Source organism: Callospermophilus lateralis, chromosome 7 (assembly GCF_048772815.1).
Source record: "Callospermophilus lateralis isolate mCalLat2 chromosome 7, mCalLat2.hap1, whole genome shotgun sequence".
Classification (NCBI taxonomy): Eukaryota; Metazoa; Chordata; class Mammalia; order Rodentia; family Sciuridae; genus Callospermophilus; species Callospermophilus lateralis.
Window position 1 is genome coordinate 8,167,239 of NC_135311.1, and position 19,216 is coordinate 8,186,454.

Sequence of the window (19,216 nt, forward strand, 5' to 3'; positions counted from 1 at the left end):
AATGTTTTTTGAGGGGAGTGGGGTAAATAAATCCACTCAATAACTCCTAATCTTTGCCATATGGCTCCTGTTGGGGTATGCTCAGTTGGAAATATTAATAAATACACTATTTCTTTAGGATCAACTCTAGTAAGCTGTGCATTTTTAATTGCATGTTCAACTCTCCTTAAAGCGATTCTAGCCTCTAAGGTCAACTGACGTGGAGAGGTTGGAGAAGGATTTCCTTGTAATATCTGAAATAAAGGACTTAACTCAGAAGTAGTTAGTTTTAAGGATGGCCTCAGCCAATTAATATCTCCTAATAGCTTTTGAAAATCATTAAGGGTATGTAACTCCTTAACTCTTATCTGAAGATTTTGAGGACGGATTGTACGTCCTTGAATTATCTGACCTAGATATTGAAAAGGAGACACTTTTTGAATTTTTTGAAGAGCTATGCATAAACCCATTGCTGTAAGTGAAATCTCTAACTGAGTAAAAATTTCTGAAAGTACCTCTGGATTAGCATGAGCCAATAATATATCATCCACAAAATGAATAATATATGCGTCAGGAAAGCTATTTTTTATGGGATATATCGCCTGGTCTACATATTTTTGGCACAGGGTAGGACTATTACGTATTTCCTGTGAGAGTACTTTCCAGCAATATCTTTTAACAGGTTTTTTAAAATTAATTGTTGGGACAGTGAAAGCAAATCTTTTACAATCTCCAGGATATAACCTTATAGAGAAAAAACAGTCTTTTAAATCTATTACCATCAAGCTATAGTCTAAAGGGATGGCTGTGGGGGAGGGAAGTCCTGGCTGTAAGGATCCCATAGGCTGAATTGCGTGATTTATTGCCCTTAAATCCTGTAGCAATCTCCAATTTCCTGACTTTTTCTTAATAACAAAAATAGGTGTGTTCCAAGGACTAAGCGTTGGTTCTATATGACCAGCCTGAAGTTGTTCCTCAACTAACCTATGAATTATTTTAAGCTTTTCCCCTGAGATGGGCCACTGAGAAATCCATATAGGCTCCTCTGTGAGCCAGGTGATTTTTTCAGCTGTCTTAGGGATCAGGGAAGTACTCAGGGCCCCTAGTAAAAATTTTGGCTTGGAGCATTAACTAATCTTTGTCGTGGAGACTGGTTTGTAAACAGATACTCTTCCTGAAGGGTCTCCCTGTCATCTCCAGGAAAATACCTCTGATTAACTTCCTCAATTGACCTTATAGAATTTGGAGTAACTAATAACAATCCCATTTTGGCTAAAATATCTCTTCCCCATAGGTTAGCTGATAAAGACTCTAACACATAAGGTTTAAATACTCCACTGTTCCCATCGGAGTCTTCCCAATGGAGATAGTTGGCACTTTGAGTGGGCTGTGAAACCTGTCCTATTCCCTCTAGGTTAGCTGGTGCTACATGTAAGGGCCAGTTCCTAGGCCAGAATCTACTAGAAAGGACAGAGATATCAGCCCCTGTGTCTACTATTCCTAGGAATTTTTTATTTATCCCTTGGAGTGAGCCTTAGGTCATAATTGGACCTTACAGTAACATTTAATTGTCCTTTAAAATTTGAATCTATCACACCAGGTATCACCTCAATGGCTCCCTTTAAATTATTACATCCCAAAATTAAACCTATAGTATTATCAGGAAGCGGCCAGAAAATCCCAGTAGGGATTTATTCTGGCCCTGATTCAGGATTCAATTCAACTGTCCTTGAAGGTTCTAGGAAAACTGCGATCTACGTTCGGGTAAAAATCGCGGGCTGTCCTGGTTGGCGACAGTGACGTCTCACTGTGCGACCTCTCCTCGAATTCCCCGTATTGATGCTGGGCCTGGGGAGGGGCCGACCAGAAGTTTTTTGTCCTCCCGCTAGGAGGAAATGATGGCGAGAAGGCGGGCTGATCCGCGCCATCTTGATCCGCCATGTGGGGTCGAGTCCTGCAATATCTATTATCACCAGTAGATGGAGCCCTGAACTTAAAATTGCGCATGCAACACTCCGGGGCAAAATGATTACTTTTCCCGCAAAGGTAACATTTCCCGCGGGGCTTTCTTACTAAATCCTGTGGTCTTAAAAGTTAAGACCACAGGATTTAGAAAGGCTACTGTCTGCAAATGGGTAGAGTCTACGTCAGAACATAAGCGGATAAACTCAGAAACTGTCCCTTTTTTTACTGTGCGGCCTAAGAACGTCTTGACAATACTTATTTGCGTTTTCAAATGCCAATTGCCTAACAATAAACTCACTCGCCCCCGGGTCCCCGATCGACCTGTTTGCAGCTTGGTACAATCGGGCTAGGAAATCTGAGTAAGGTTCACTGGCACCCTGACTGATTTTGGTAAGAACTAAATTGGATTGGTCTTTAGAGACAATCTGCCTCCAGGCACGTTTTGCACAATCAGTTATTTGATTGTATTCTACAAATTCATAATTTAACTGTCTTTCTAAATCAGTAAATTCACCTGTTCCTAGAAACATTTCTACTGGCGTTTCTAAATTTCGTTTTCTATTTTGTTCTGTCTGTTCAGTACAAAAATCAGTCCAATAAGTTCGCCAGAGCAAGAAATCTCCCCTGCTCAAACAGGATCTAGCTAAAGAAATCCAATCGCTAGGAGGAAGGGGCTGGGAGCAAATATTATCTATCAGACTCTGTACAAAGGGCGAATTCGGACCATACGCCTCACATGCACTTTTTAGTTCCTTAATGGTTTTAAATGGGATTACAGCATGAACTCTAACTCTCTGATCTTGCTCATTAACTTGCTCAAAAACTGAAAAAAGTTGAAAACCGCTAGTATCTTCCCCCGATTCTTGAGCCTTCTTAATAACTTGCTGGAACGGGGTAAGAAAAGTCATTGTTAATTCAGCATACCTGTTAAATTTTGTCCTTTTAGCAGGTACTGGCCAAATTCGAATAGCCTGGGCAGGTGGTGTTAAATGCAGCCTGTTAAAATTTCTCTGTAAGTCCTGAATTTCAACGTCTGATTCTTCTCCCTCTGACTGCGAGTCATGGTCAGACTCTGCGCTGTCGCCATTTTGAAACTGGGCTTCTAAGCCATGTGGTGGAGAAGAACTCTGAGTCCCTCTAGGAATCTCTTCTGGATTTTCCTCTCCAGGAAGATTGTCTACCTCTTCTGGAGGATTTTCTAGGACTTCGGAGGTATCTCCTCTATGATGTTGCTCTATATAAACTCCCTTTGGGCTAGCCTGATCCTGCAAGTTTAAGTTCACATCTTTAACCTTTGGTTTGGCCCCTAGCGCCTTTGTTTTTAAACAGCTTAAGGGAAAGGGAATTAACTTAGCCTCAGGCGGATTTTCCATTTGAATAGACTTAATAGCTCTCTGAATGCCTTTTAACAGGTCTTCAGGGGGCCACAAGCTCTGGCCCATATATTCAAAAAGATAAACTTCTAGAGCCCTCCAGGTTTTCTGAATATTATCTATGCCTCCAGGTAATTCATTAGAAAGACAAACTTTTTGTAACTTTCTTCCTAATTTCTCCCAAGTAAGTAAATTTGGAGACTCTTGTTCACAAAACCAAGGACAATATTCACCTACAATCTTTAAGAATTGTAATAACTGAGCTTTCTTTATCTGTTTTCCTTTCAAGGTCAGCCTGGGCAACTTAGTGAGACTCCATCTCAAAATAAATAGGGCTGGAGATGTAGCTTGTGGTAGAGCACCCCTGGGCTCAATCCTTAGTATTGAAAAAAAAGGAAGATACAAAGAAAAAGAAAAAGAACCTGTATCCAGAGGTCTGTGAGTGAGAGACTGGGCTCCCTGGTCTTTGGCTTGCCCTGGTGGGCACAGGCAGTGCTGGAAGGAGCTAGCCTGCAGGATGGACTGTCACACAGTCCCCAGATATGTGCAGCCTGGGTGGGGTTTAAAGAGAACCAGGGGAGGTATCTGCAGAGTGAAAACAACTTCCTTCAGGTCTCCATCCCCCCGTCTCCCCCCGGCCAGCATCCCCTGCCGTACTGTTTCCTATAAGTGGCAGTCTTTAAAATACTAGTTGAAGATTCAGGTTGTCTCGAAATCCTGCCTGGACCCAGGGAAGCCCCAGGAGGCCACTGATGACTCAGTTATGAAGGAACCAGCGTCTCCACAGGCCACAAATCATTTTATCCCCAGGAAAAGTGGCAGATCCCTTTGAAGTGGCCCCTGAGGATGGCCTTCATAGGCCGTTTTCATTTCAGAGGTTTTGCTCCTGTTCTTCGGGGATGCTGGAATATCAGAGGGTGAGTAGGTGGGGTGCCGATCAGCATCATCTCTATGACCTTGGGAAAGGACCTTTGAAGTGAGCCTCTGAGAAGGCGTAATCATATGCCCCACAAAGGGACCTGGGGTACATCCAGCCTCATGGGAAACACAGCCACCTGGTGTGGAGTCAGCATTAGGGGACTCCAAGGTTTGCTAGTTGAAGGCCTCTGAATTGTCTAGATTTCACTTTTACTCATCCATTTCTCCAAGATGGCGACCCTACTTCCAAGTCATTAGAGTCAAGGCTCCCGTCTTGGGCACAGGCCAGCAGACAATGGCCTGGAGGAGTTAGCCTGAAAATTGATCAGCATCACTGAAACAGCCCTGGCAACAACTCAAATTCCCTGAAGAATTGTCTCCAGAATCTAAGAAGGCAAGAGCCACAGCTGGAGTTGGGCTCTTCCTCGGGTCCCAGGGTGGGAGTTAGCTCAGTGCCACAGGAACTTAGCTATGGCTTGGGGTGTTCCTCAGAGAGCACATGGAACAGGCCTAGTCTGTTTTTTGAGATTAAAAAAACAAAACAAAACTGCCACAACAGGACTCTTCTCACCTCTGCTGTCCTCCATAGTGACTTTGGTGGGCTGGATCCCAGAAGGGCTCATCAGAGTTTCTTCTGATTGTGGGGTCCGTGGGGACCCCTGGCCTCCTCCATACCTATTGTCCTCCTACTGACCCTGTTCTGTGTTGGGACAAGCCCCAGTTCTTTCTAGAGAGTCCTCGTTTCTTTCTGATAGAGCTTCCTCCCTACAGGCCATGCTTTGGGCTACATTCATTGGTCAGGGACTGACTCTGGTGTTGAACCTACAGGGAGACCTACATCTGGGGAGTCCTGAGGCTGGTCTCTATGACACGGGGGTTGGAGGCTGCCATCGCCTGTACAGTAAGTGCTGTGCTTACCAGGCTGAGATGCTCAAGGGACCCTCTTCTTCTCCTGCAGTGACATATCCCTCCCCTTGTCAGTCAGCCAACTCCCTGCCTCAGTCTGCAGCTTCCCTGATCAACCCCGCATTGCCTTCCTCACGCAGAACGTGGCATCTCACCACCATCATGGTTTCCCCCTCTCGTTTCTCCATAGAACGAAGCACCAGGATCTGGATCTGCTATTTCCCGGGGACACACTCATTACAGGTGTGTTCCTTGGAGGTGTCCTGAGGGTAGAGGGCCTTCTGTCAGGGAACCCCACCTGCAGTTTGGCCCTCCGCCACGAGGTGGCAGTGTAGACTGCCTTGAGCAACACTTGGGCAGAGGCTGCAGGTGATTCTGGAGGAGTGTGGAGTCTCTTGGTTTCTCTCCCAGAGCAGCCAGAGGGCAGGCAGATGTGAGAGCCAGAGAATGACATCTGGAACATGGAGCCCAGGTGAGATGCCCCGGGATATCCCCAGAGGAATCCAATATTTATAGATAATTAACAAAACAGAAAATCCCACCAGCTAACACACATTGGGGAACCTTCCATGTCCCTGAGGGGGTGGCAGATCCATAGCTGGGGGCGGAAGTTCCACTGTGAGAATGTGTGTCTCAATGTGGTCCCAGGGCGATATGTGCCCAGGTGAGAACTCAGGGGTCCTGCAGTGGGAGGGTCAAGGCTTGGCTCCTTAAATTCCAGTCTCTGCTGGGGCTGAGAGAATTGCTTGGGTGGGATGGGGTCGGTTCCCACTGGGGTCCTTGAGAACCCAGTGTGTCTGACCTTGGCTCTTATCATCCAGGGAAGAGATTTCTGAACTGAAACTGCCTCAAGGAGAGGAGAGTCAGGGCACTCCCTCCCCAGCCCCCTGGAGACAGACCCTGAGAAGTGGAGGGGGGTGTCTGTGGGGGGACGGGGAGTCAGGTGCTTTCCTGGGGCTGGAGGCTGGTTCAGGTGGGGAGCACTCAGCCCTGGAGTGGATTTCCAGCCCCTGGAAGTGGAGCCAGCTTTGAAGGACTGAGAAGGGTGTCAACAAGCCCTGGGTTGGCACCCACCTTTCCCCCTTCACGTCCTTCCCCTTCTGAGCTGGCCTGCTCTTCTGTAGGAGGGTGCTCACCCCTGCCTCTCAGCTCAGATTGGAGATGGCCTGAGCTGAGGGACTGCAGAACTTTGGAACCTGGAGGTCACCTCTAGGTCCTCATCTCCAGCCCCACAGCTGGGTCCCTGCCTGGCTCTGGGGGTGGAGCCTGGTGTCCCCTCCCTCCTGTGTGACCTTGGGCAAATCACCCAGTCTCTGTGTGTCCAATGAGGACCTTACTGGCACAAGCCTCATCAAAGTGTTATAAAAACTAAATGGTCCAGGTGTGTGGCACATGCCTGTAGTCTCACCACTCAGGAGGCTGAGATGGGAGGATTTCCTGAGACCTGGAGTTTGAGACCAGTAACATAGTGAGATCCTGTCTTTAAACAGACAGAGGCCAGGTGTGGTGGTGAGTGGTGAACACCTGTAATCCCAGCGGCTTGAGAGGCCAAGGCAGGAGGATTGCAAGTTGAAAGCCAGCTTCAAGCAATTTAGTGAGGCCCTAAGCAACTTAGTGAGATCCTGTCTCTAAATAAAATATTTTTAAAAGGCTGGGGGTCCGGTGTGGTGGCACTGGCCTGTAATCCCAGCAGCTCTGGAGGCTGAGGCAGGAGGATCACGAGCTCAAATCAGCCTCAGAAAAGAACTCAGTGAGACCTTGTCTCTAAATAGAATACAAAATAGGTCTGGGGATGTGGCTCTGTGGTTGAGTGCCCCTGAGTTCAACCCCTGGTACCAAAAAAGAAAAAAAAAAAAAAAAAAACCAAGACAAACATGCAAACAAGACACAATCCAGAAGGATTGGGGTGATGGATAGAGAGAAGTGAAATAAACCATGCCTCACGCCGGGGGCTTTGGAGGGAGTTGGAAGAAGCCCCTCAGCGGACAGTTTGGGAATCCGTGATTTATAGAACTAATGGGATCTGTCGCAGAAGAATGAAGACATTACACTGTTTATCCACCTCCACACCAAGTCTTCACATGGACCCAAACACGTGACACGAGAGATGTGAAGGTTGTCATCCTGGGTCAAGGTCCTTGTGATGGACCTAGTCAGGCTCATGGGCTCTGCTTTAGCGTCTAGAGACCTATTCCACCTCCACGCAGTTTGGAAAATATTTATAAAGAGCTGTCTACAGACTTAGAAGGTTTTGATCATACGGGTCACGGAGGTTTATCAGGATGTCCTCCTGCTCAACGCTGAGCTCACTGTCTGGGCCCATCAAGCCCCTAAGTCGCGTAAGGAGAAAGCTGGAGAGTTCCTGATGCAGGGTGGCCTTGGCTGAATCAGAATTTGAAGGCCTGTCTGCCTGCTCTGGGGATCTTCTGCTCAGAAGTGCCATCGACAGGAAGCGGCCTCCTGTACAGCAGACTGCCCATGCATCCCCGCTGTCTGTGTAGAGCGGGTTCTTTGGGTGTAGACGTTTTTCTAAAGCTAATGAGCTGCTGCAGAAATCTGGTAAGAAGCCCGTGACTGGAAGGAGGGATGGGTGTCCCAAGGGGGAGGGTGTCCCTTCTTCTACAGGGGTGGTTTTGAGAAGCCGCTGTTGAAGTATTTGTCAGGTATGAAGTCACTGAAGATTTCCCTCTTCTTTTTTTTTGGGGGGGGGGCAGGTGCTGGGATTGAACTCAGGGGCACTTGATCTCTGAGCCACATCCCCAGCTCTATTCTGTGTTTTATTTAGAGACAGGGTCTCACTGAGGTGCTTAGTGCCTTGCTTTTGCTGAGGCTGGCTTTGAACTCTGGATTCTCCTGCGTCAGTCTCCTGAGCTGCTAGGATTACGGGTGAGTGCCACCACACCTGGTGAAAATGTCCTTATTCTTAAGTGCCTTGTGTAAGGGGAGAGGGCTTCCATAAAGCAGCAGAGAACCAGGCAGCCCAGCCAGGGACATCAGAGATAGACTCCAACCATTTCTTCCTTTGAACCCTCCAGGCACAGTGAGATGAAGACCCAAGGTGGCAAAGGTGGCTGAGCCTAAATTATAAGCACACTTCTCATAAGACAGATGAGGTCCAATACCAGGTTCTCCTGTTATGCCAGATTTGTGGGACCCCAACAGACCTCCAGGAGCTGAATCCGATGCAATCACACAAGAGTCTTTATTGCAAGCTCGACTTTATTGCAAGCCTGGACTCACAACTCTTCCCGACCCAGCAGTCCCAGGGAGTGAGTCCTGGTCCTTTGTTCAGTGAGATTTTATAGGTTTTGGGGAGATACTCTATGCGTCACAACATCACACAGCAAATCATTCCATACCACAGGAAAATCAAACAACAACTCTTAACATTGATTAGCACATTCACTGGCAGGAACAAGTTGAGTAGAGGAGATTGGTTAATATAAGAGGGGGATTCCTTTGAACTGATTGGTTTAAGCCAAGAGTGGTGTTCCTGCTGAACTACATGGTTTCCCAACACCATAAACTACTGGGAGGGTCATCTGGCATCCTAGGTATTTCCCTATCTCATGCTGATTGGTGGCTGCTAGGGAATTGCTATGGGTCTCCACCTAGCCTGACTGAGCCAGGGACACCTGGCACAGCAGATCTCTCCTGTTATTTGTAGATAAACAACTTAGCAGAATGGGAATGTGCCTAGGAGTGCTCTGTGGGTCTTTCCAAGGACAAAGGTTATGTCCCTTCCTGGGACAGGCTTTGCTCTGAGGTACAGACTGTTTTTTCACTCCCAACCTAGGTGTCCTTCAACAGATGAATGGATAAAGAAACTGTGGTACGCAAACACGATGGAATATTATTCAGTCTTAAAGAAGAATGAAATCATGGCATTTGCGGGTAAGTGAGTGGAACCTGAGTCCACCATGCTAATTGAAATTAGCCAGTCCTAAAGAACCAAAGGCTGAATGTTTTCTCTGATATGTGGATGCTAATTCACAATGGGGGGTGTAGTAGAGAGGTACTTTGAATTAGACAGAGGACAGTAAAGGGAAGGGAGGGAGTATGGGGTAGGAAGAGCAGCAGAATGAATTGCACATTATCACCTATGCGCCTATGTTGATTTAATTCTACATCATGTAGAATTACATGGAGAATGAGAAGTTGTACTCCAATTATGTATGAGGTGTCAAAATGCATTCTACTGTCAAGAATAACTAATTAGAACAAATTAAAAAATTACTGGGTTCTCTCTGATCTCTTACCTCTGTGGTTCAGGAGGGAAGAGATGCACCTTTTTGGTGCTTTCTATGAGCATCTTTAGCTGATAGGTTAGACTTTAAATTACAAGGTCTGTGGTGGTTTGGCTTAGAAAAGGCCACTTCATCTCTGCGGGGGGCCTTCAGGCCATTTCCTGGAGGAAGCTCTAGGACCTTTTGCAAGTTTCAAGGAATGTGGCCCCCAGGCTAAGGATCGGTTTCCTGGTTGTGGGAGAAGATGGTTCTCTTTTTTCTTTTCACATGGGGACGGATTGCCAGATTCTTCTTTTATGGATTGGCATCACTTGGAATTTTTTCATGCAACATTGGATAATTTCACATATTTGTAAAATATGCAGATACATATATTTTTTTTAAAGGAAAATCTCTATAGGTCTGGATTTCCATGGAGATTTGGTTTTTGCTGTTAGCTGGGTAAAAGAGTTAACCCTGCATAAGTTTGATAAGTTTGGTAGTAAAAGATCATGGAAGTTTTGCAAAAAAAAAAAAAAAAAAAAAAAAAAAAAAAAAAAAAAGAATTCACAATGTGAATAGGCAAGTACATTAAAGTACACATTTGTATTTGATTCTTTCAATGTAAATGGGTTACAGTGGCTGTAGACAGGAGATAGCTGGAGGAACAGTGATGTCTATCAGGTGTTTCCTGTTCCTAGTTTTTTTTTTTTTTTTTGTAAGGAGAATTAGGAAAATGCAGTTCTACAGTGGGTGCTGGTGGCTCTGGTCTAGTAGCAAAACAGCCAGCATTTCTTTTCTTTTCTTTTCTTTTTTTTTTTTTGTTCCAGGGACACTTAACCATAGAACCACATCCCCACATCTCCACACCCCACAGTCCTTTTTATTTTTCATTTTAAGACAGGGTCTCCTTAAGTTGCTGAGTCTGGCTTTGAATTTGGCAATCCTCCTGCCTCAGGCCCCCCACCCCCAGGGATGGGGGATGACAGGTATGCACCATCATGCCCTGCAGCAGCCAGCAATTTTGAAACTGAAGTTACAAATCCAGGTAAAGGATTCCAGTTTAAAGAAGAATATGTGTGAATATTTGTTGAGCATCCGCTAGTGACCTCACGGAGCATGTGTGCGGGGCCTTGGTTACTAAACCACAAGCACATGATCATAGGCAAGCTGACCAGTATGCTGTCCAGGGTCACTCAAAGAATTGTTGAAAAATTACTTGCAGCCGTGGTTATGCCTTGGGTGTTACCCAGTCTTTCCCAGGGCAGCTGGCTGTGGAACCAGCTCATCCATCTTCGAGCCTAAAAGGCACTGGACAGCACAGAAGCCCTGCTGGTCAGGAAGAGTCCAGCCCCAGGATCAGAGTCGCGAACAAGCCGCCCGGCAGACAGGTATTTTCAGTTGGGTCGGGAAGTTTCGGGGTGTTCCTGAACATGCAGGAATTGTCCCAGCACCCAACATCCCAGGGTCTGTGCCCAACTATTCTGGTTGCTGCTGGGAGGAGAGCTCATTATGGGAAGAAAAAATCTAGGTTTGCAGGTCCAGCCAGGGTCCCCTGACCAGGACACTCTATTCAAAATGTCTTTCATTATATGATATTATGATATGATATGCAATAATATGTTAATAGTTTTATAATTATAAAAATATAAAGTTATATAAAATGTACTATCCAAAAATTCAATGAAATGTCTTTTGTCATAAGCTTGGGATTCTATTTTATTTAAAATATTAATTTCTTAATTGTAGTTGGACACACTACCTTTATTTTATATAGTTATTTTTATGTGGTGCTGAGGACTGAACCCAGGGCCTTGCACATATTAGGCGAGTGCTGAGCCACAGCCCAGCCCTTGGGGTTCTATTTTTAATGTTATTCTTGACTTCACCAAGATTAACACAGTGAGTCTCTTATTAAATATTGTAAACATTTAGAAGTTTGCCTTGAAGTATGGAGATTTTGAGAATCTCCCTTTCAGGGATGAAGGGTCTTGGGGGAAATTAGGGAAGTAGGGGATATTAATATCCCCTATTGGAGGAGTAGCTGGCCAAGATTTCCTCCCATTCTGTAGACTCTCCTCTCATACTCTTATTTCCTTGTCTATGCAGAACCTTTTTAGTTTAATGGCATCCCACTTACTGATTGTTGGTTTTGTTTCTTGTGCCTTAAGGGTTGTTGAGGACGTTGGTGCCAGCACATATAGGTTTTCTTTCTTTTCTTTTCTTTTTTTTTGGGGGGGGGGGAGGGGGTTGCTGGGGATAGAACTCAGAGGCACTCAACCCCTGAGCCACATTCCCAGCCTATTTTGTGTTTTATCTAGAGACAGGGTCTCACTGAGTTGCTTAGAGCTGTGCTTTTGCTGAGGCTGGCTTTGAACTCCAGATCCTCCTGCCTCAGCCTCCTGCATCTCTCAGTGCGCCAGGCGATCCTGTGTTTTCATCAAGCAGTTATAAAGGTTCTGGTCTAATTCCTAAGACTTTGAGCCATTTCAATTTGAAAATATGTGGAATGAATGGGGTGAAAGACAGGGGTGTGATTTCACTTTTCTACATATAGCTATCCAGTTCTCCCAGTGTTATCTGTTAAAAAGGCTGTCTTTTCTCCAAAATATATTTTTGGTCCCTTTGTCAAATATCAGATGGCCATAGGTTTGTGGCTTTGTCTCTGTGGCTCTTCACGTGTATTTTGGTGTTGAAAGGTCTCATTTATCAGAATGTGGGAAACAGGGACTGGAGGGTCAAGAACGATGTGAAAGGCAGTAGATACTCTTGATGTCTTTCTTCTTTAGGGTATTGAGGATTTACTCCAGGAGCACTTTTATTTTATTTTTTAAATAGGATCTCACCTGGATATTCCTTTTGGGCAATTCTAGTGTAGCCACTAGGTGGCGAAATTGCCTGACTTTGGCTCAATCCCTGTCTGTCCCTGGGACTGGAAGGAGGGGAAGTAGTAGAATTATTTCACAGTTTGAGTTGTTATTTTTCCCTCTGTCTCATCTTTTGTTGTGAATGGCAAAGAAATGAATTAGAGAGGTAAACCACATGTCTGGCGAGTCCACTCTGGAAATCGAGGTGATAGACACTGCACTTTGTCTTTGGGCCCAGTCCTGTGAGGAGTCTTGCCTGAGTCTCGAGGAGGTGGAGCACTGTTCTGTATTGTACTGTGCTACCTGCTTTTCCACCATATCTATTTAGTCTGGTTCAGCAGACCCGAAAATGAGGTCTAACCTCAGCTCACAGAGGAGGCCACTGAGGACCAGCAAGCCATTACCAGCTTGGTGACAGGAGCAGGAATAGAATCCATGTTTATCAGGATCCCAAGCCAGGCCTCCCAGGCATGCTGAGGTCCCAAAGGAAATGTCACCTGTGCTTTCCTGTGGGGAGGTAGACGGTGGGGACCTCCCATGAGTCTGGCCTGGTTATTGCTTAGTGAAGGCAGAGGATGAGTGGGCAGTAACTAAACCTCATCTATGGATACTGCAGGGAAGGGTTAGATTTCAAGGTGGAAATCCAATGCAATGAAAATCATTCTCGTGAACACCTTAGGGGGCTGCCATATTGGAGAGCAACATTCTATCTCTCAGCAAGTTTTCCTCCGTCTTTGGAGCACACTGTCTCTCCCCCACCGCCTGCCCCCATGAGATAGTTGGCTGGTGTCCAGGGGACATGCTGTGTGTAAAATGTGTCCTATGTATTGAAACATGAGCCTCCCTTCCTGGCTGTGAGTGCTGGAGACAGTTGGTGTGATTTGTGAGCAGGTTTTGTGCATCTTTTCCCAATTCTGTGTTCAGGGTCATGATGTTGGTAGTTTGAAATCAGCCATGGTTGGGGTATGAGTCCCACAGAAATTGGAAAACACCAGAAACCAGTTTTTTTTTTTTCTCCAGAAAAGCCAGCTGCCAAATGGTTACCTGCACATCAGTCCCCAGTGGGCAGCAGGAGCTCACACCTGAGAGACAGGTGGGGGCAGGGATGGTCCTAGGTGCCCTGTGGTTTTTCACTCTTACCTCATACTTATTTTGGGCTCTCACTAGTCTCACTAATTTGAGTTGTTTTTTTTTCCTCTGTCTCACTTTTGTTGTGGGTCTTAAGCAGGTGGACCACCGTCAGGCTGAGGCTTGGACCCTGGGAAAAAGACTCAGGGTCCCAGCAGGTGGAAGAATTTGTGAGGCACAGTTGGCACAGTAGACATGTTTTATTTGGAGGCAGCAGCCGCCCCCAGCTCCCTGTCTTTTCATAGGCCTTTAAAAATACTCAGGCCAAAGGAAAGGCACATGGTCGATAGGTTACACAAGAGCACATGCTTGTAACAAGGTGTCCATGACCTTGAGTACATATGCTGAGTCAAGGTGCTGATGTCAGGGGGCTTGGCTGCATACTGAAAACGGCTGGCCAGAGGACTCAGTGAGGGAGCCTAACTGTACCATCTTGGGCCTGCCCTCAGGCACCCTCACATTAGGCAGGTGGGCCAGGTGTCGGTCAGAGGAGGTGATATAAGGTTGTGTCACCAGGCAGTCGGCTCAGGCCCTGACTGCAGCAGATGGTGACCGGGATCAGATAGAATGGCCCAGCTAGTATTAAGGCGCAGATGTGCTTAGCAAATATTTGCTGAATAGGAAACCTGCCCAGTCTATATAGCTTTACTGCTGTGTTTTCTTGAGCACGTTATACTCCCACGTCTTCAGAGGCAAAGTGGGGACTGGGGTGAGCAATAGACCCTGCATTTGGACCTCAGGTAGGGGAGCAGGTGGGCAGGGTGCAGGGTGATGGGGGTTCTTCTGAAGTCCACAGGGGATGGGATGGACTCCCATAAGTGGTTTTCCCCCAATGAACAGCCCCTGGTGGGCTTTTGAAGGCACTGGGTGCTCAGTGCGTAACTGCTAAATAGAAACCTGTCCAGGTTGCGTAGGTGGTTGAGCTGAGCTGCTGGTCTTGTTCTTGAGCGTAGGTGATGCATTAGGAGGGGCCCAATCAGGAGGAACCCCAGTAGACTGTGGGCATGTTTTGGGGGCTGTAGATTAAAGTCTGCAGAGCCACAGTGTTTCCTGGGGGAGAGTAGCTGTGGCCTGAGGCCCCTGGGTGGAGAGGTGGTATTGGGTTAGGTCTGACCACCCACACTCATAGTGAGAGACACTGAGAACTGTAGAGAAGAGAACCACTCAGGAAGTCTGCGTGGCTGGTCTTCCACTTCTCTACAAATGACCTGCCCCAGAAGTCAAGGGAGCCCAGTAGAATGGTGTCTCTGATGTGGTTGGGGTGTGAGTGTCACTGACACTGAGGTTGGGCAGGAGCCCTGGGTGGGAATGGGGCATGTGCATAAAGCAGAGCATTATCTTCACCCCTGGGGGCTGCTCCAGGTTTAAAAGGAAATGGAGTTGGGACAGTGGACAAGACTGAGATGGAAAGACCTTGTGAAAGCAGACTGTGAGACTCCTGTGGGAGATAGTGTTCCCTGTCCTGGGGGGAGGCCGTGGCTCATAGCTGGGGAAGGTCTCCTGGCAGCTAGAAGACCAGTGGAGGCAGCAGTGTGTGTGTGCTGAGCTGCAGCCACAGGCCTCAGTCCTCTTGCTGGGGGCGGTGTGGAGGGGAGGTGCTTCCTGGCGCTGGCCTGACCTTCATGTGGCTCAGCATGGCTTGTCAGAGTTTCCCTCTGAGAGGTGAAGGGTCTTGGAGGAAAACAGGGCCCTGCGAATAGGATCAAGAAGTTGTGGCTGTGCAGGGACTACTGGGGGGTGCAGAAGCCAGGAAGGTGACCTGGGAAGGGGGCCTAGGAGAGGGCTCAAGAGCAACATGAAGGGGAACAGACACTTTAGGAATATTTTCTAATGAGGTAGAACAATTGCCCCCACTTTACAGATGAGGAAACCGAATTTAGAGAAGTGACATCAGTTGTCAAGGGTCAAGCTCCTGACATTTGGCCAATCTAGGGCTTGAACCAGGTGTTTCATGTGCCCTGTTAATGTGGAAGATTCTCTTCCCTGAGAGGGGAGCTTGGATCTGGGAAAACTGTTGGACAGGGAGACCGGAGGCCTGGGCCTAGTTCTGGCTCTAACACGTAAGAACTTTCCAGACCTTGTGTTTACCCATTTCATGCTTTGGAAATGCAGTTTTCTCATCTGTAAAATGGAAAGGTAACTATGGTACCCATGACCTCTCACAGGTGCAGGGCTTTGTAGACTGGGGTGGGTGTGAAGATGATGTAGCCGTCTGGGGCGCTTCTGCTGCGGGGATTCAGCAGGACCAGGTTGAACAGGCCCCATGTATCCATGGGTCAGTCTCCTCCCATCCTGAACCTTGTGGGACTTCGCCCAGGGCTAAGTCTCATTGCCATGGGCACAGGGGCCCATCAGTGACCTTCACACAGGACTTTGTATCACCCACATTTGGGGGCTCCTCAACCCAAGAATGGTTAGTGTTGAGGTGCCCAGTCTCACAGAATAAAGCTACTTCCCAAATGCCGCTCATGGAACGGCACACCTGTCTTTATTTAACATCCACATTCACGGGACCTGAGGTGTCAGCATCAAGGTGCCAGCAGATCTGGTTGGTAGAGCCCTCCCACCTGGGGGATGCTGTGTCCTTACGTGGAAGGAGGCTGAGTCCCCCACTAGAGCAGGAGACAGGACACTGCATGACGCCTTAATCCCATTCCCCAGGGAGGAGCCCTCATGCCCAAGCCCCTGTTAAAGGCCCCACCTCCTGACACCATCACATTGGCAACGCCTGAGGTTTGGAGGGGACATTATTCAGCCATAGCAGTGCTTGTCCCCCTTTGCTAGCTCCAGGCCGAGTTCAGATAGTGAGGACATATCCACTGAGAGAGGATGGAAAAGAAAAGAGGAGGAAAATATTTTCAGAGACAGTTAATAGAGGAGAGAAAAAGCTGTGCCCTACAGTCATTCTCAGGAGTAAGGGAGGACTGACTCATATCAGAGGAAGTCAACCCAGAGCAGACAGTTACCAGGGAAAGTGGGATCAGGAAGGTTGGAGGAAACTTGTGAAGGCTGAGGTCAACCAGCTGGTCCCACCTGCTAATAATGGATTGTGCCTTCAGGTGGCAGAAGAGTTCACCTTCCTCCCCAAGTGCCATGGTGCACAGGAAGGAACCCGGCACAGGCAGTAGAGGGGGAGGAGTGAGAGTGGGCAGCATGAAAGCATCCAGGAGCACATCCTGGGCTGGGCCAGGGAGAGGGTGAGGTGGGGTCAGTTCCACAAAACGGGGGAGAGCTGAGAACAAGCCATGGCTTAGGAGCTCTGCTTCCTTGACCTCACCACTAAGTGCCAGGAACAGCTGATGCTGGATTCACTCTGCCTTTCCACCAGGATTTTTGACAATAAAATAAAATCACTGCATCTGAGGTGCCGAGTGATGGATCTGATTGATCAGGTGCTTGATCAACTGCCCTGGGATCAGCAGAGGAAGGAGCCCAGGGCAAGGGCAGGGACTGGATGGGAGTAATGACAGAGACTGGGAACAGCAGTAGGTGAGAAGCCGAGGTGACCTGTGCAGCCCTGGCACATGGGTGTGGGCACCAGTAGAGACTCTGGTAGAGTGGAGCACAGGGGCTGAGGCCCAGCAGTGGGTGGAGATGCAGGGCTGGGCACTGGCAGGTGACCATGATCGTGGAAGCCAGGGGCACAAGGGCCCTAAGGTGAGGACTGAAATGAGATGATCAGGGGCCTGTGGCAGTACAACACAAAGAGCATGGCATTGGCATCAACACAGACACTAAGACCAATGGAACACCACCGAGGACACAGAGTCAAATCCATCTGCCTAGGGCTGTCTGACACTTGAAAAGGTGCCAAAAGTATATCTTGGGGAAAAGACAGCCTTTTAAACAAATGGTGCTGGGAAAATTGGATAGCTTTATGTAGAAAATGAAACTAGACTCCTGTTCTCATCCTGCACAAAACTCAAACTGAAATGGCTCAAAGTCTCAGGAATGACACCGGAAACTTTATGACTGCTGGAAGGAAACATGGAGTCGACACTCCATCATAAACATGCTGGCTCCAGCTTCCCTCACAAGACCCTCAAGTCACCAGATATAAAACCAGGAGTCAATAAGTGGGGGGCCATCAAACTAAGAAGTTTCTGCACAGCTAATGAAACAAGAGAAGAAAGACAGCCTACAGAATGGGAGAAAATCTCAGCCAGCTGCTCCTCTGATGGGGACTAGTACCCAGGATATAAAAAGAACTAAAACACACACACGCACACAGAGTACCCAATCAATAATGGGGAAAAGTATGCAAATGGCCTGCAAATATATGAAAAAATGCTCAACATCTTTGGCAATCAGGAAAATGCAAATCAAAACTCCACTAAGATTTCCTCTCTCTCTCCAGTCACAATGACATAAGAATATGAACAATAATAAATGCTGGTGAGGATGTGGAGAAAAAGCTTCACTTGTACATTTTTGGTGGGACTTCAAACTAGTACAATCACTCTGGAAAGCAGTGTGGAGGTTCCTCAAAAACTAGCGATGGAACCACCATGTGACCCAGCTATCTCGATCCTTGGTGGATCTCCCAAAAGATCTAAACTCAGCACACTGTAGTGCTACAGCCACCTCAGTGTTTCTACCAGCACAGTTCACAACAGCTAAATGTTGGAATCATCCCAGATGCCTGACAATAGATGAGTGGATTAAGAAATTGTGGTGTATACATATACTGGAATTCTAATCAGCCATAAAAAAGAATGAAATGATGGCATTTTGCTGGTAAATGGATGGAAATGGAGAACATCATGTTAAGTGAAATAAGCCAGCTCAGAACTCAAAGGTCAAATGTGTTCTCTCATGTGAGGAAGCTAGACTAAGACCAAGGAAAGAGGGAGAGAAGAATAGGAATATCACAAAGAGCCAATCAAATATGGATTAAGAGATGAGAGAAAGGAAGTTGATAGGACAGAGGAAGGAGAGTGGGAGAGGGGAGAGCGATGGGGGAGAAGGGAGGGTCATGAACTGAAATCAATTGCCATACTACTATGTATAACTATAAAGTTCTAATAAAAAAAGAAAAAGAAAAAAATGTCAGGCCTCTGTGGACATCTTGTTCTCCAGCTTTTTTTAAAAAAATTTTCTTTTCTTTTTTTTTGGTATGTGGCACTAGCAATTGAATCCAGGGCACTCTACTGCTGAAGTGCATCCCAACCCACTGTCTTTACAGGCTGACCTTGAATTTGCCTGGCATCCTCCTACCTCAGCTGCCTGAGTAGCTGGGATTACATGTGTTGGTCACCATGATCAGCCCTAGCTTTTTCTTTCTTTCTTTCTTTTTTTTTTTTTTTTTGGTGGTGGTGCTGGGGATTGAACCCAGGGCCCTGTGCATATGAGGCAAACACTCTACCAGCTGAGTTATATCCCCACTTAAGTCCTTAGCTTTTAAAGGTCCAAATTAGTGCAGTGCTCCACTTCTCCATCAGGACATTAAATGACTGTATGTAATTGGTGTTGACAAATTGATAAATTGTTGGATAACTCTGCTTTGGGAGAGCTCCAATTTCCGTCATGTCAACTTCCTTGTTACTGAATTCAGATCCTGACATTTCATTAGGATTGAGGTTTGAAAGGGTCTTTCTTGTACCTCTCATGCTGTTGAGTGTCACCATAAGTATAGGCTGCTATTTTTCAAGACTTTGAAAAACACTATAGGGCTCCAGTTCTCACTGAGATTCAGCCACTTTCCTTTCATAAATGCTCCTTCTGTTACTGTCAGCCACTGGCTCACTTCCAGGGTTCTGAAAAAGTTCTCTAATGAGTAAAGAATTTTCTTTCTTTCTTTTCTTTTTTTTTATGAAGGAGAAAAGTTTTGAAGGTATTTGATATTTTCTACTAT

At 46.8% G+C, this 19,216-nt stretch overlaps 1 non-coding gene and 1 pseudogene across 1 annotated transcript; one reads left to right on the forward strand and one right to left on the reverse strand.

Moving 5' to 3' along the window:
- The first annotated feature begins 7,076 nt into the window (after nucleotides 1-7,076).
- LOC143403517 (uracil-DNA glycosylase pseudogene) lies at nucleotides 7,077-7,792 on the forward strand (annotated as a pseudogene).
- Nucleotides 7,793-18,672: 10,880 nt separating this feature from the next.
- Nucleotides 18,673-18,745, reverse strand: Trnam-cau (transfer RNA methionine (anticodon CAU)). The gene has a single exon. It is a non-coding gene; the product is annotated as a tRNA-Met (tRNA).
- Nucleotides 18,746-19,216: the final 471 nt, after the last annotated feature.